Consider the following 16046-nt stretch of genomic DNA (forward strand, 5'->3'; position numbering starts at 1 on the left):
ACATGATAGATTAAAAAGAGTGCAGGCTTAGTAATTCAGAAACGCTTTGCAAATTTGGGTCAGTTCAGAATATTTTAGCAGAAAAACTAAAAAAAGTCTGAAGTATGTCATTCTGAAATGCTTTAAAACAGAAGTGATTTTGTAGTGCAAAGTTATTGCTTTTGTCCTGGTTTCGGCTGGGATAGGGTTAAATTTCTTCCTAGTGCTGTGTTTTCGATTTAGTATGAGAAGAATGTTGATAACACACTGATGTTTTTAGTTGTTGCTAAGTACCCTGCTAGTCAAGGTCTCACTGCATGCTCTGCCAAGTGCACAAGAGGCTGGGAGGGAGCATAGCCGGGACTGCAGATCCAGCTGGCCAATGGGGTATTCCATACCATGTGACATCATGCTCAGTATATGAATGGTAGGCATTCCAGGAAGTGGGATCACTGTTTTTTTTTTCCCTCTGGGGCATTGTTTGGTGGGTGGTGAGCAATTGCATTGTGCATCACTCATTTTGTATATTCTATCATTATTATTCCCCCCTTCCTTTTCTGTTCTATTAAACTGTCTTTATCTCAACCCATGAGTTTTTCTCACTCTTACTCTTCCAATTCTCTCCCCCTCCCACTGCGAGGGGGGGAGCGAGTGAGTGGCTGTGTGGTGTTTGGCTGCCTGCTGGTTAAACCACGACACTTTTTAAAAAATTAATTCTAGTTTCTTATAACTTCAAAAACAAAGTGGGGTGTGTGTGTGTGTGTTTGGTGTGAAATGAAGTATTTTTCAAATTCTTGAACTGGGAAAAAAAATTGGGTTGTGGGGATGTGTTTTGGCTTAATTGAAAACATTTGTCTCAAAATGCTGGAGCCTCCAAAACAATTCAGTACTTACACAGCACTGCTTTGCAGTTTTAATTGTTACAATTAAGCAGGATCCTCCAGAACAACACCAAAATCAAAAAGCCTGAAAAGGATTTAAATCCACCTGTTTCAGGGCAAAGGGTTACACTGTATTTCTCCCCAGAACATCCTTGTAACTTTTTCTACCTTTTTGAAACAGCCTGAGTTGTAACCATGTTATTGAGCAACAAGTGTTTAACCTGCAAACCCTTTTTTTTACCTAGGCAAATATTCATACTTCATCTCAGATCCAAGACAGGAAAAAGGCTTATTCTTAATGGAGAGAAAGGCATTGTCATTTAGAAAAAAAACTATCCTTCTGAATAAAGAAGAATCTGGTATCAAGGGCTACTAGTAGCTGTATTATTTGAGATAGAATTTTTCATAAGATTGTAAGTTTTATGCAGGTGTGCTCCAGAAGGGACAAGCATTTCTCATAGCCCGTGACATTTTAACAGGTTCTAAATTGCTCAGTTTTAGCCTGACACTGGCTTACGGTACAATTAATGGTCACCACACATTGCAAAAGGGCAGTCAGAAAACAAGTATTTTGCGGGGGGGGGGAATAACTGTACCACCTCTGCTTATTACGATCAAAGGAAGAAAAGTATTTAGAAGATGTGAGAGATCAGAAAGATTCGGCCCCTTTTTACCTAACCACCCTGCTGGCACGCAGCTGTTTTCCAAGCAGCATTATAACTTTCTTCCTCATGGTCAATGGCAGCAGAGCTGGGTGGCCCATGCCAGGGCTGGATTACCCTCCTGGGCAGCCTGATTAGGACTTTTCATGGTTTAACACTAGCCAGCAACTAAACACCACACAGGCACTCGCTCACACCCCCACTCTGGTAGGATGGGGGAGAGAATCGAGAGGGCAGAAGCAGGAAAACTCCCGGGTTGAGATAAAAACAGTTTAATAATGGAAATAAAACAAAGTAGAACAGCAATAATAATAATGATGATAACAACAACAATAACAATATACAAAGCAGGCAATGCACAATGCAACTGCTCACCACCCCCCAACCAATGCCCCACGTGTCCCCAGTGCAAGTGGCCCCCTAGTTTTTATACTGAGCATGACGTCACATGGTATGCAATACCCCATTGGCCAGCTGGGTCAGCTGCCCTGGCTATGCTCCCCCCCCCCACAGCTTCCCCTGCACTTGGCAGAACATAGGAGGCCTAAAAGTCCCCGGTGCAAGCACCACCCAGCAACAACCGAAGCATCAATGGGCCATCAACGCTCCTCTCATACCAAACCCAAAACACAGCACACACCTCAAGCTACTGGGAAGAAAGTTAACTCTGTCCCAGCCGGAACCAGGACAGTATCCACCCCTTATTCTATACCATCTACATCATGCCCAGGTCTCACATTTTCCAATACATTCCAATTAATCATCACCACTTTCCCTGTCTTTTGATATATACACACAGATATCACTCCCTTAGTCTATGGGCCATCTCTCTAAAATGTCCGTTGAGTTCATTTAGTCCATGACTTTGGGCTCCATCTGTCATAACAGTCTTTCAGGGCAAGAGAGATGGTGTGTGGTGTTGGACTGTTGCATGCTGAGGCCAGTTCTGGTTCCATCACCGCTGCACTTTGCTCGGTTTCATCAGAGTTCATTCTTCATTAATCTGGGTGATTCTTAATGTAATACCATTGATATGACATACAGCAACCATAGAAGTGATGACATACAGTATTATATAGCAATTAACATCACACAATTCAGTTCATTGGCTATTTTTACCCAAAATCAAATCCCCTTGAGCTACACACCGGACGTCCCCATCCTTTCGCATTACCCACCAAGTGCACCCAGGTCCTTGAGCAAAAGCAATCCCACAGATGGGTTTGCCTTTGCCCGAGGCAGGAGTAACCCAGACTGTCTTCCCCAGCATATATTTTATGTGCACTACCACGACTTTATCCTCATCTACAGTAAGTAGAGGTTTTGATTGGGCAGGGCCAGCTCAATTGGCAGATCCCCCAGTGTTGATTAACCAGGTGGCTTTTGCTAAATGTGTATCCCAATGCTTGAATGTCCCACCACCCATTGCCCTCAGTGTTGTCTTTAGCAGCCCGTTGTATCGTTCGATTTTTCCGGAGGCTGGTGCATGGTAGGGGATGTGATAGACCCACTCAATGCCGTGCTCTTTGGCCCAGGTGTCTATGAGGGTGTTTCGGAAATGAGTCCCGTTGTCTGACTCAATTCTTTCTGGAGTGCCCAGCACCAGCAGTCGGGGTGCCAGGAGGAGCTGTGCTTCAGTACCAACCACTTCCGAAGCAGCTCAAACCCCTTCATATGCTGCCAATATCTCCTTCTCAGTTGGAGTATGGCGGGTTGTGGAGAAGAATCGTGGAATCAGGAGTTTCGGCCAAGATCAGATAGGACTTTGGCCTGTGCGCTGAGAACTAGCAGACGCGTACATACGCCTGAGAAAAGACCTGAACACCTGGCTTAGTTGTCCCTTCTGTAAGGAAACTGTAAACATCAAAATGAAAAACATCTCAGCTAGGGATGCTGCTTGCAGTCACCCTGAGGTGTGGAAGCCAAAGAAGAATTGAATAAAACAGAAGAGGTGGCCTAATGAGCACCAGCTGATTCAAGAGCCAAAACAGGTGAAGGGAATTGTGAGCAGACATGTGATCATTGCTGGAAGGAAGGGAGACTCTTTTTCTTAGTATATGAGAGAGGCAATGGAGAGAGAGGCAGTGGGACTGCCCTGTTATGATAAAGGCTCCAGTATTGTAACAATAAAGGATTCTGTGCATGTATATGTGAGGGTCTGTGCAATCATACACCACAGCGGGTCTCGGATCCTCTGTATCCCCGACTCCAGAACCCTAAGGGTCGACCTCGAGTCTCCCCTGGTGCTTTCTGCCAGAGGCTCCACGCAGGGCCATTCTCCACGGCTGCAGTGTAGAGCACATTCTTCACATCTTGTCCTGCCCGGACTGGCCCAAGGGCTACTGCATGAACTATCTCCCGTTTAATTTGTTCAAAGGCTTGTTGTTGCTCAGGGCCCCATTTGAAATCGTTCTTCTTCCGGGTCACGTGATAGAGAGGGCTTACAATCAGGCTGTAATTTGGAATATGCATTCTCCAAAAGCCCACAACGCCTAAGAAAGCTTGTGTTTCCTTTTTGCTAGTTGGTGGGGACATGGCTGTTATTCTGTTGATCACATCCATTGGGATCTGACGACGTCCATTTTATTCCTAAAAACTGTATCTCCTGTGCAGGTCCCTTGACCTTACTTTGTTTTATGGCAAAGCCGGCCTTCAGAAGGATTTGGATTATTTTCTTCCCTTTCTTAAAAACTTCAGCCGAAACCAGGACACCCACCCACAGGAGACAGTCCTCCACTAACTTCTCCAACGTGGGTCCTTCCCACGGGCTGCAGTTCTTCACAAACTGCTCCAGCGTGGGCCCTTTACATGGGGTGCAGTCCTTCAGGAATAGACTGCTCCAGCATGGGTCCCCCACAAGGTCACAAATCCTGCCAGGAATCCTGCTCCAGCGCGGGCTCTCCATGGGATCACAGCCTCCTTCGGGCATCCACCTGCTCTGGCGTGGGGTCCTCCATGGGCTGCAGGTTGGATATCTGCTCCACTGTGGTCCTCCATGGGCTACAGGGAGACAACCTGCCTCACCATGGTCTTCACCACGGGCTGCAGGGGAATCTCTGCTCCGGTGCCTGGAGCACCTCCTCCTCCTCCTTCTTCACTGATCTTGGTGTCTGCAGAGTTGTTCCATAGAATCATAGAATGGTTTGGGTTGGAAGGGACCTTTAAAGGTCATCTAGTCCAACCCCCCTGCCATGGGCGGGGACATCTTCAACTAGATCAGGTTGCTCAGAGCCCCGTCCAACCTGACCTTGAGTGTTTCCAGGGATGGGGCATCTACCAGCTCTCTGGGCAACCTGTGCCAGTGTTTCACCACCCTCATTGTAAAATATTTCTTCCTTATAGCTAGTCTAAATCTACCCTCTTTTAGTTTAAAACCATTCCCCCTTGTCCTGTCGCAACAGGCCCTGCTAAAAAGTGTGCCGCCATCTTTCATATAACCCCCTTTTAAGTACCGATAGGCTGCAATAAGGTCTCCCCGAAGCCTTCTCTTCTCCAGGCTGAACAACCCCAACTCTCTCAGCCTTTCTTCATAGGAGAGGCGTTCCATCCCCCTGATCATTTTCGTGGCCCTCCTCTGGACCTGCTCCAACAGGTCCATGTCTTTCTTGTGCTGAGGACTCCAGAGCTGGACGCAGTACTCCATCTGTTCCATGATCTTCCCAGGCACGGAGGTGAGGCTGACAGGTCAGTAGTTCCCAGGGTCCTCCTTTCTACCCTTTTTTAAAAATGAGTGCAATGTTTCCCTTTTTCTAGTCACCAGGGACTTCACCTGACTGCCATGACTTTTCAAATATCATGGAGAGTGGCTTGGCAACTACATCAGCCAATTCCCTCAGGACTCTGGTATGCATCGCATCGGGTCCCATAGTCTTATGTATGTTCAGGTTCCTCAGGTGGTCTCGAACCTGATCTTCTTTACAGTGGGAGGCACTTTGCTCCCCCAGTCCCTGCCTTGAGGTCCCTCCACTCGAGAGGTATAGGAAGAGAGATTGCCAGTGAAGACTGAGGCAAAAAAGTTGTTGAGTACCTCAGCCTTCTCCTCGTCTGTTGTTACCAGTTTGCCAGTCGTCTTCATCAGGGGTGGTACACTTTCTTTGACCTTCCTTTTCTGGCTGACATACCTATAGAAGCCCTTCTTATTATTCTTTGCATCCCTTGCCAAATTCAGCTCCAGCTGTGCCTCGGCCTTCCTGACCCCATCCCTACACAACCGAGCAATATCCCTATACTCTTTTTCTCTCGCATATTCTCACTCCTCTCTCCTGACTGCTGTTGTTGCGCAGCAGGTTTTACCCCTTCTTAAATATGTTATTACAGGGGCGCTGTCCTGGTTTCAGCTAGGATAGGGTTAAATTTCTTCCTAGTGCTGTGTTTTGGATTTAGTATGAGAAGAATGTTGATAACACACTGATGTTTCAGTTGTTGCTAAGTACCCTGCTAGTCAAGGACTTTTCAGCTTCCCATGCTCTCCCAGGTGCACTAGAAGCTGGGAGGGAGCATAGCCAGGACAGCTGACCCAACTGGCCAACAGGGTATTCCATACCATATGACGTCATGCCCAGTATATAAACTGCAGGGAGTAGGCCAGGGGGCAGTGACTGCTGCTCGGGAACTGGCTGGGTGGTGAGCAATTGCATTGTGCATCACTCATTTTGTATACAAAATACAAGGTTAAATTTTGCTGCACTGTGTAACACTGGTTTATAATATGATAAAATTATTGGTCATGAGTCTAATCTGGTATTTGAACTCAGCATTGCCATCATCTCCGTACTTCGGGAGCCACCTCTTGGGAACTATTAATAATTACACTCTTTACCTTTTCTCCTTGGAGAACCAATTTATGGGGGAGATGAGGGGGACACTATCCCCACTCTTTCACCTTCCCTTTCATGTCTTCAGAGGTGGCGCTACCACCGTCGCTGATTGGCTCTGCTTTGGCCAGTAGTGGGTTCTTCTTGGAGCCGGCTGGCACTGGCTCTGTTGGACATGGGGGAAGCTTCTGACATCTTCTTACAGAAGCCTCCCCTGTAGCCCCTCCGCTACCAAAACCTTGCCACATAAACCCAATACACTCTCCCCTAAGTCTTGCTGATTTTCCCCATTGCAAGGTTAAACTTTCAGACTGACAGAGTCCAGAAACAACCTGGCACACCAGAAGATCTTTAGAGGGCTTGCTCTATCAAATTCTCTCCTGGGGAAGTAGTAGCTACAGTTAAGGCACTGAATGACAATGACCATATATATCTAATTAACTTCAGCATCCTCAAAGTAAGAATCAATGCAAAAACTGTGAAACGAAACCCTAGGGCAGAGGATATCTAAGGAAAGAAACTGATTTTAAACCACCTCAGGTCAGATGCAAGGAAATTATAAGCACTGGACTCAGCATGGAGTCACAGGGTGAACACACACACACACACACACAATAAGGGAAATAGGAAAGCAAGGAAAAAAAGCAAAACAGGATCGTTTAAATAAGAATTTTTGAAAGGTTACTTTATCTAAAACTGTATTTTCTTTCTGGAAATCTCACTGAAGTGACATTGGTGAAAAGACTATGAATCACAGCAGTTAAGAAGACAGAAGCTAGGTGAAGAACAGATAGCTAAACACGCATGCAAACAGCAGAAATTTATTTCATTGCATCAGAAGATACACATCTGTGGGAGAACTGGCAGGTCTGCTGGGCTACCATGGAGTAAAAGGAGGACAATCTTTTAGGAAAGCCAAGTGATTTCTGTCCATCAGCTTATTTAACCTCTCAGAACAGGAAAGATGTTTAAAAAAGTTTTAAAAACTGATCAGATGACTGTACAAAGCATTTTATACACAGCATATAATTAATCAAGGGAATTCTCTGTCACAAATATCACTGTAGCCAAGAGCCAACAAAAATAATAAAAAATTAGCTTTCTATACATCCAAGAAGATCCAGAATCACATAAGAGACAGCAGATAAACCACATGCCTCTGGCCCTAAGTCACCCGTTAAATGATGCCATTGCAAACATATCTCACTTTAGAAAAGAAAGTAATTTCACAGTACGTGACATTTTGGCCTTCCTTTACAACACCAGGGAGAGAAGAGAAGAATAAACAGTTCCTTGGGTTTTGTCCCAGTACATCACTTTCTATGTTGTGGTCTGTACACTAGCATACATTTTGCAAAATGAAAGAAGGAATTAGGATGCCTTCTCTTGTCTCTAAATCTTTCGTAGGAAGCACAGAAAGGCTGAAGGCTTTGTGATGATGCCTGTCAGAAGACTACTGTGCCCAGCATGTCTACACACGTATTTGTTTTTAAGACGGGCAGACACACAGGTGTCTGACACTGATACATAAGAGGAAGGATAATCCCCCTTCTTAGAAGCAGAGGGGCTTTTGCTCTCCTCCTTACTGCTGGAGGACATAGAATGCTATTCATTTCCCCTGAGCTTCAGACAAGCAAGCTGCCACTGTTCAGCTGATCCCCAATGTGAAACCTGGGAGAAGAAAAAGGTATGTATTGTCTGCTTAAGCTTTGAAGTTTGGAGAGGATGAGCTTCTTTGTCACGCAAGACTACAGATTAGTAGGATACACCATTGCTAAGCACAGCAAAGCATTGTTAGTAGAAAAACAGCACTGCAAAATATCTAAAAAGCGTGGGACAGAAGACATGGGGATCAGTCTTCAGACAAGAAAAGCTCCCCTGAAATTGAGTAAATGGTTCCTGATTAATTCATAATCCATGGCTTACCAGCAAAAGCCAGGATATGAAACAGAATGTTGCTTTTGGTAGAATTGCCTTAGATTAGATCAATTGTTAAAACTAAGAACTACAAAGCAGCAAACTAATACCTTGGTGCTTCATCATATCCAGTGACAGATAGATAGTAAAGAAAAAGGAGTTAAAGCAAAGAATCAAATTGATCTGAGCAATAAAGTCACTGCTAGGAAATAAAAATTATCTGGCAGTCCTGTAAGCATGTGTGTGATCAAGCTGTTCAATCAACAGCCAGCTTTAAGATGCATCCATCCAGAGTTTTTCTCACTCTTACCCTTCCGATTCTTTCCCTGTTCCACTGTGGTGGGGGGGAGTGAGTGAGCAGCTGTGTGGTGTTTGGCTGCCTGCTGGGTTAAACCATGACAATGTCTTTTAGCTTTAGCATTGTATTTTATAATATAGTATTTTATAATAGATAATATTTTAAATTTGCCTATCTGCTTTATTACTGAATTTCTATAAACACTCCAGATAAGTGCACTAAATAATAGTCAAAGATTTTTTAGGAGAGAGTGCTGAAGCTAGGGTCATAAATCCATATTCAACTGTATTACATATACCTAAATATGGATTTAAACCTTAACTTCAATGTTCACTCCTGAAAATTTTGACTATATTTATAATATATCTAATACATTGAAAGATTGTCAACTACACAAAAATTATTAAAAGTTTGTTAGCAACATTTAGTATTGGAAAATAAGCAGCAAATCTACTCAAGTACTTTATGAAATTGCAGAATCCACATATACGTCAGAGTGACCTAATAGCAATATACTTAGTGGGTTATTCTTCTACATCAATTCCTTTTTTTGGAAATAAAGACAGACACCATTTGTTTCTAGTTATTAACTAACTATATTCTGTATAAGCTTATGCTATGCTATAAGACACTCATTACCTTATAGCAAACCATTTGTTCAGCTGCTGCTAATAATCAGCTTCTTAAAGGATTACTAGTAATGCTTCAATACACAACCCTATTTTCCTATGACTGGGAAGCAAGCCTTATTAGCTCAGGCGCAGCACCAAATTATTAGGACTATATGGCTTCCAGACCAGGATTTTATGGCATCCAGCCAGCTCACTGAGCGTGGGCAAAGCTTGCTCACATCTGTGCATGGAAATGTTTCCCTATGTGTTTCTTCACACTATCTCCTTGACAAAAGAAGCATATCCTATACCTTTTCTGGAGTCTTCTGAGGGCAGGTGGTCCCTGAGGAAAGTATAAAATGCTAGAGTACAAGTTTCAAGAAAAGTTCAGACGGAAGCAAGTTTTTAGCGAGGGAACTGGAATCTCCTGCTCATTTTGCCCATGCATTTGTGGTAGATTGATGCCTTTTCCCCATCAGCCCGCAAGAGGCCAATGATGTTTCTCATCAGGCAACAGTGCACTGTTAATGTGTACCCCAGGGTGGCCCTCATGCCCCCAGCAGCTGCACACTTCCAGCTGCAACCTCTTCCTCTTGCTAACCAGTTACATGCAGCTGGAAGATGCTTCTCTAGTCTTCACTCTCCACACACTGGTCACTGAGTAAGGACTATCAACCTCCATCAGAGGTTGAGCAATAGCATTTTCTTTAAATTATTCCCAGAATTTCTCCTTGGTGACGTGAGAAGCTGTACAGGTTTTTGTGTAACAGCTACATCTTCAAAAGCACCAGTGCCCATTCTAAAAAGTAATTTTAGGAATACTAAATCTGAGCATCCAGATTTCTTATAGGTATTTATGAGTAACTTCCATTAACTGCAGGAGCCAGAGACTAATCCGCGTAAGGTGGTTTTGCAGAGAGACATGGACTCTCATCTCTTGAAGACAGGACTTAGACAATTTTTCAAAATGCACCCAAGACCTTCTTAAGGCACATCATCTGACAAAACCTGTTTTCACACCTAAAATACCAAATTTAAAGCAAGTATTCCTCATGCATAAAGATAGCATAGTAACTCTCAGCTGTTATTTGTACTCTACCTACATATAAGCTCTAGAACCAACTGTCAAACTATTTTTGCTGTGATAAGTACTCGCAGTTTTGAGGGCAAGTGATCTGAAAGGAAATTCTTGCTGCTTCCTTTGGACTACGCTTGATTAAGGGTAGATAGCTGGTGTGCTATTACCTCTGATTATACTAACCAGTTCATGTTCCTACAGTTTCTTAAGAATGTCTGCTTTAATGTGTACTGAAAATAAATGCTGAGATAATTTTGATAACGTATTTTTATAGCACATAACACAATAAAGCCTTGACTTCAGGTGCTGTCACAATACAAAGAATACCCAGATTTTGATTTCCATAAGCAACAAGAAATAAAGGCAACTCAAAAACCTGAATTTATTTTTTCCTCAAAACATCCATCAGCTCCCATGCAAATATCAGCTTCTGCATAAGAAAGCAGCTAAGACAGTTATCTTTGTACAAGAGAGAGAGTGTGTGTGTGTGTGTGTATATAACAGGAACATCTTTTGATTACTGTTCATTACTGTCCAAGAGACCTGGGTTCACTCCCTAAAGACCTTGACTATAAATACTGTTTAGACAGCATAATTCCAGATAAAAAAATCAAAGGACACATGGAGAGAGATAAAAGGATTAATTTTAAATAACAGAGCAATAATCACATTGGTCTATTTTAAATTTTATATTAAGATGTTTATAGTCAGATTGGACATCACTGTGGTGGAAGCTGCGGCAGTCCTCGCACCTAGAGTTTATAATCTAAGAATCAAATGTAGAAGAGAGAGTTGAAAGAAGGAAGTATTTGGGGGATCAGAGTGGAAGGGAAGTATCAAAGATAACATGCAGGTCACAGTCCATAAGGATCACAGCTTACCATCTGTCAAGTACACCCAAAATAACTGGCAGATTTTGAGGTGGAACTTGGAGAACATATGTTAGCTGTAGTTATTGCTGACCAGGAGCTTTTCTGGTCAGATGCACAGGACAAAGTATTAAAAGTGCCTCTGGAGAAAGAGAAAATTGGGTGATTGAGGCTGGCAGCAGCAGCAGAATGAAGGCAGAAATCAGCCTCCTAACAAAAGGATGTCTGATAAATCGGGTGGAGCTAACTTAGAGAGCTCTGAAAGTACAAGATGTTATATCACACTCATGGACGAGTACCCAGGTGCAGGCTGGACCTGCGGCACAGGACTGGATGCAGTACAGTGCAGGCTCTGTGGCTCTACAGATATTTCCTCTGTGACGCTGAAAAGAACAGGCAACTTTCAGGCCTTGTTTTCCCTGTTACATGCCATGGAGAAAATAGTTCATTTTTTCCCTCAGTACCACAGTGAATGCTAGTTTGTAGAGTTACTTCTTGGATGGAGAAGCCAATATTGGTGCTTAGTAATTATTACCACATTGGAAGAAGTACCTTTTGTTCATCTCATTTCAGATTGGTCACTTCTCAAAAGACAGATGCTGCCTCTGTAATATCTCAACAGGACTCTGATCCATATCATAATAAACAGACTTCACAAAGAAAAAACCCAACAAATCACTTTCTGTGGCTGGGTTAGTTTTCTATGCAATCAGTTTCCAAACTAGTTCATTGTGCAGTTGCACAAACACACTGATAAATACAAGGGGGCAGCAGTGGGAGACAGGAACAGGGAGCTCAACTTTGAACTGCAGACTATGAACCCTGCTCACAGGGCTTCTCCAGGCTGTGCTGCTGACATTTGGCTTACTCCAGTGCGCTGCTCTTCTCAACACCCACACCACTGTACTGGAATAGCGGCCAGAGAAATCCTTCCCCATGTGTGTTTTAACTTTGGGCAGTGATACATGCCTGTGACCAGAATGGAAGCTGCTATTGTTTTGGATTTCTGACTCCATAAAAGGAATGTTATTGTTTTTCCTACTTTTTTTTCCACCTCCCCAAAGAGTGGTTCTTATGACCACTGGTTTCAGCAAGTTTTGTTCAAAACTAAAACAGTACTATTCCAGCTTGCCAAGTTCTGTGCCTTTTCACAGAACTCTGATGGAAGTGACATGTTAACAGGCTGATCCATAAAACAGTGGAGTCTCCATTTGATTCCCCATGAAATTACTGATACAAGAAAGCATCTTGTTGATGTAAATACATAGGAAAAAATACCTCAACACCTGGGACTTATCACAGAGGTTGAGACCCCATACGTATGTAAACCACAACAACATCCCACTTAGTCTGGCAGCTCAGTGAAATAATCACAAAAGGGTTAGTTCTTCAAGAACATCAGTACTTCATTAACATTTGCAAAGCACTTTGAGACCTAGGTGAAAGGCTCCTGTACAGCTACAATCAGACAAAGAAATCTCTAGCCAAATGAAACTCCTAGAAAAACTATGCACAGATTTGGCTTCCCATTACAAACCTTCCCTGCCATGCTTAAAGGTGCTCTTTCCATGCAATTTGAACACTGGAGTGCGAGAGTCTTGTCGAGGGCTTGGGATCCATGCTAGCGCTGACTTGGAAATCCAACTTAAACACCAAGGAGGGCATTCAGAAAAGCTGATTCAAATGCAGGCAGCACTTTCTTCCTCCTTAACACAGGAAAAGCAAGCTGGAGAAGATTCCAGGTGCTGCTCTTTGCAGCTGATTGCTTGCTCCGATGTAAATGGAGGGGGAAAAGCCACAGGAAAAGTCTTGATGGTGGCATGGAGGCATTAGGCCTCCTCTGCATACAGAGCTGATTGCAGGAGTGACCGTGCTTTTAGAATTTGAAAGCCACAGCTAAAGAGAAAGAGAAATCTTGCCCTTTTCCACATTGTAAGATTTTCTTAAGAAAACTGAGAAGAAATTTACTCAGTTTTCTTTCTCCAGAGCTCCACTAACCCCCTCTTTAGTTGTTAAACTATTTCAGAAATGCCCATAAAACACAAGAAGCTTTCCTAGAGTAGAATTCATGACTCCTTTTCAGAGGTGGTCACTCTCAGCTGGCCTTGGTTCACAGGGACAAAAAAGTAACTATACAGATTATTAAAGCATAAGGTCATCTCGCTGCATTGACACATAATCTGCACTTCACCTCTGAATAATCAAATCAGATTTATTTTATCAGATGTGTTGTGTAGGCAACCAGCTCTAGGGGGCCCTGCTTGAGCAGGGGGGTTGGACAAGATGACCTCCAGAGGTCCCTTCCAACCTCAACCATTCTGGGATCCTGTACCAGTTTTTGATACAGCTAATATTTTAAGAAAATCTTTGTATGTTATTGTAGTTACCTTTCCAGCTAAGATTTTAATGAGGCTGGACAAGAATCCTGGAAAGTAGGGGAGAAAAAAAAAATTACAGTGAAGATGTATTCTAAGACTCTAACACTGTATCATGTTTACTCCATTTTGTATTTTAAGATGGGAAGATATCAAGAAAGAATGCAGTTTCATCTGGATGAGCAGTACATAACATGTTTAAGGGTAAAGTGACTTGCGGAAACCGGACTCCACAATCTATGAGATTGTAAAGTAGGTATGTTTATTCAGCACTGGGCAGCACGGGGGGTAGTCCCACCAAAGTCGTGCGCGCCTCAACGCGGCACTTACCATAAATATATACAGTAAAACATTACATATTCATAGAGTTTCGTAATACGCCTATACATATGCATGACCTGTCCCCGCTTTGTATTAAAATGAGTTCCAAGAAGTCATTTCCATAGACCCCTCCCATCTGCGCTTGCGCATTGCATCCTAGTGGTGGTCGTCGGGGGTCATGGGGATGAAGGCTGATAGTTCCTCTTTGTCACCGCTAGTAACCTTTTGTTCTTGCGCAGGCTCAGTTGTCCTCTTACTTTTGTCCGAACCTCAGCGTCAGTTTTAGCTGGTCTTTAAGGCAAGTTTTTAGTTCTTATCAGGAACTGTCCTTGTGAGGCGCCTCAGTTAATTTACACAACAAAGTATCAGACTAATCCTTTAACTACTATCAATCACTCTACTACCTTAATCCCTTCTCTCAGTCCCCCCCTTTTCTAAAAAGTTAGTAAATTCTTTTACTCTATACTAAACTCTATACTAATGTTCTTTATATTATCCTATTCTTCTCCAGGTACTTTATAAGATTTCTGCCTGTTTCAATTTGTTGTCGGTGCTGATAGACATACATCAAGTGCCTTATTTGTTTTATCATTTGCCAATTTAAAACATACAGTATTGCAGATAAAGCAATACTAATAAAAACTAGAATTAGGAGAACAACAATAGGGTGACACAAGGTATTAAGGATACCTGTAGCAGTGGGCGACCATCCGAAAAGTATTTCCCACCATTTGTGTTCTCCATCCTTCTTTAACCACTTTAGAACTTTTTTTATTTTGTCTACGTCATGATGCACAGTTATCAAGGTCTCCTTTCCATTGTTTTTAACTTCTTCTAGTATCCGTGTTAAATCGTGATGTTGTAGTAATTCCTTCGTTCGAGCTAAATCCATCCCGAGGGATGTAGGTATCAATTCATGGAATAATGTATAATTAGATCTAAGAACCTGATGGGATATAACTGGAGCTATATAATTAAAGTCACATCCAATGATTTTAGTAAAATTGCAAGTGCAAAAATTTGAGTGATTTTTAGTATCTACCTTCGTGTCCTCTACAGATATAAAACTACAAGTAGTTCTCAAACATATGCAACCTTTGCCAGTGTATATTAATATGGTTTTAAGGTCAGCATTGGGGCGAATTTCAAAATGACAAACTTTCTGATCAGTGTCAAGACAAATATCTTGAGTATCGATAGCATTATTCTCACAAATGAACCCTTGTTGTTCTCGTACAATGCAAGATTCTAAATCTACAGTTTGCCATTCATTCCCTGTTTTTCGAGCCCATGCCCTATGTTCAAAAGGGTAAAGTAGAGTCTTGTTGTGATTCAGTCCTAACGCTATAATAGGGTGGATCATATATACTGTAGCTTTGCTAATAGTTAATACAAAAGCCTCGACTGTGTTTGTAGCAGGATCATAAGTAAAATTCACTAACTTCCACTAAGACTGAAGTTTCTTTTCGAAGTCATTTGCGTTGTCCCAAATTATTTTCCGAATTTCAGCGGGGAAGATTCCCTCTTCACCCTCTCAAGTATACCTGGCTTCCGTGTATAACCACGGTAGATAGATTTAAGCCTCTCAGATCAGACAATTTCCCCATGGATCCGGTATATTTGATATAAGCTTGAGACCAAAGCTGCTCAGTATTATCCTGGCTAGAAGTGCTTTCCCACCCCCAAATCATAATTATGACCATGGAAAAAAATAATTTTCCCGGTTGGGCTTGCGTGACCTTCCATGGAGATTTGTGTGCCTTCTTCACTCTGGTATGATGGATCCAGGCGCTCTGTTCTTTGATCTTGATTGCTGTGAAGGAGGTGAGGAGTACTTGGAATGGTCCTTCCCACTGCGGCTCCAAAGTTTTCTCTGCAAGAGACTTTACATACACATAGTCTCCAGGTTGTATATTATGTACAGGCCCATCCAAACCCCTGCTTCGAGTCCCAACCACATATTTCTCAGTTTTGCTGAGTTGTTTCCCCAATGCAACCATGTAGGAGGTCATGATTTCATCCCCGACTTGCGTGGACATCCCTTTCTGTACTCTATAGGGTCGTCCATACAAGATTTCAAAAGGGCTCAGTCCTTCTTTTGCTCTTGGCCTAGTTCGTATGCGCAAAAGAGCCAAAGGAAGAGACTGAGGCCAGGCCAGGTTAGTTTCCTGTCCCAATTTCACAATCTGCTGTTTGATTAAGTGGTTCATTTTTTCTACTTGGCCACTCGACTGAGGGCGA

The sequence above is a fragment of the Calonectris borealis genome, chromosome W (genome assembly GCF_964195595.1).
Source record: "Calonectris borealis chromosome W, bCalBor7.hap1.2, whole genome shotgun sequence".
Classification (NCBI taxonomy): Eukaryota; Metazoa; Chordata; class Aves; order Procellariiformes; family Procellariidae; genus Calonectris; species Calonectris borealis.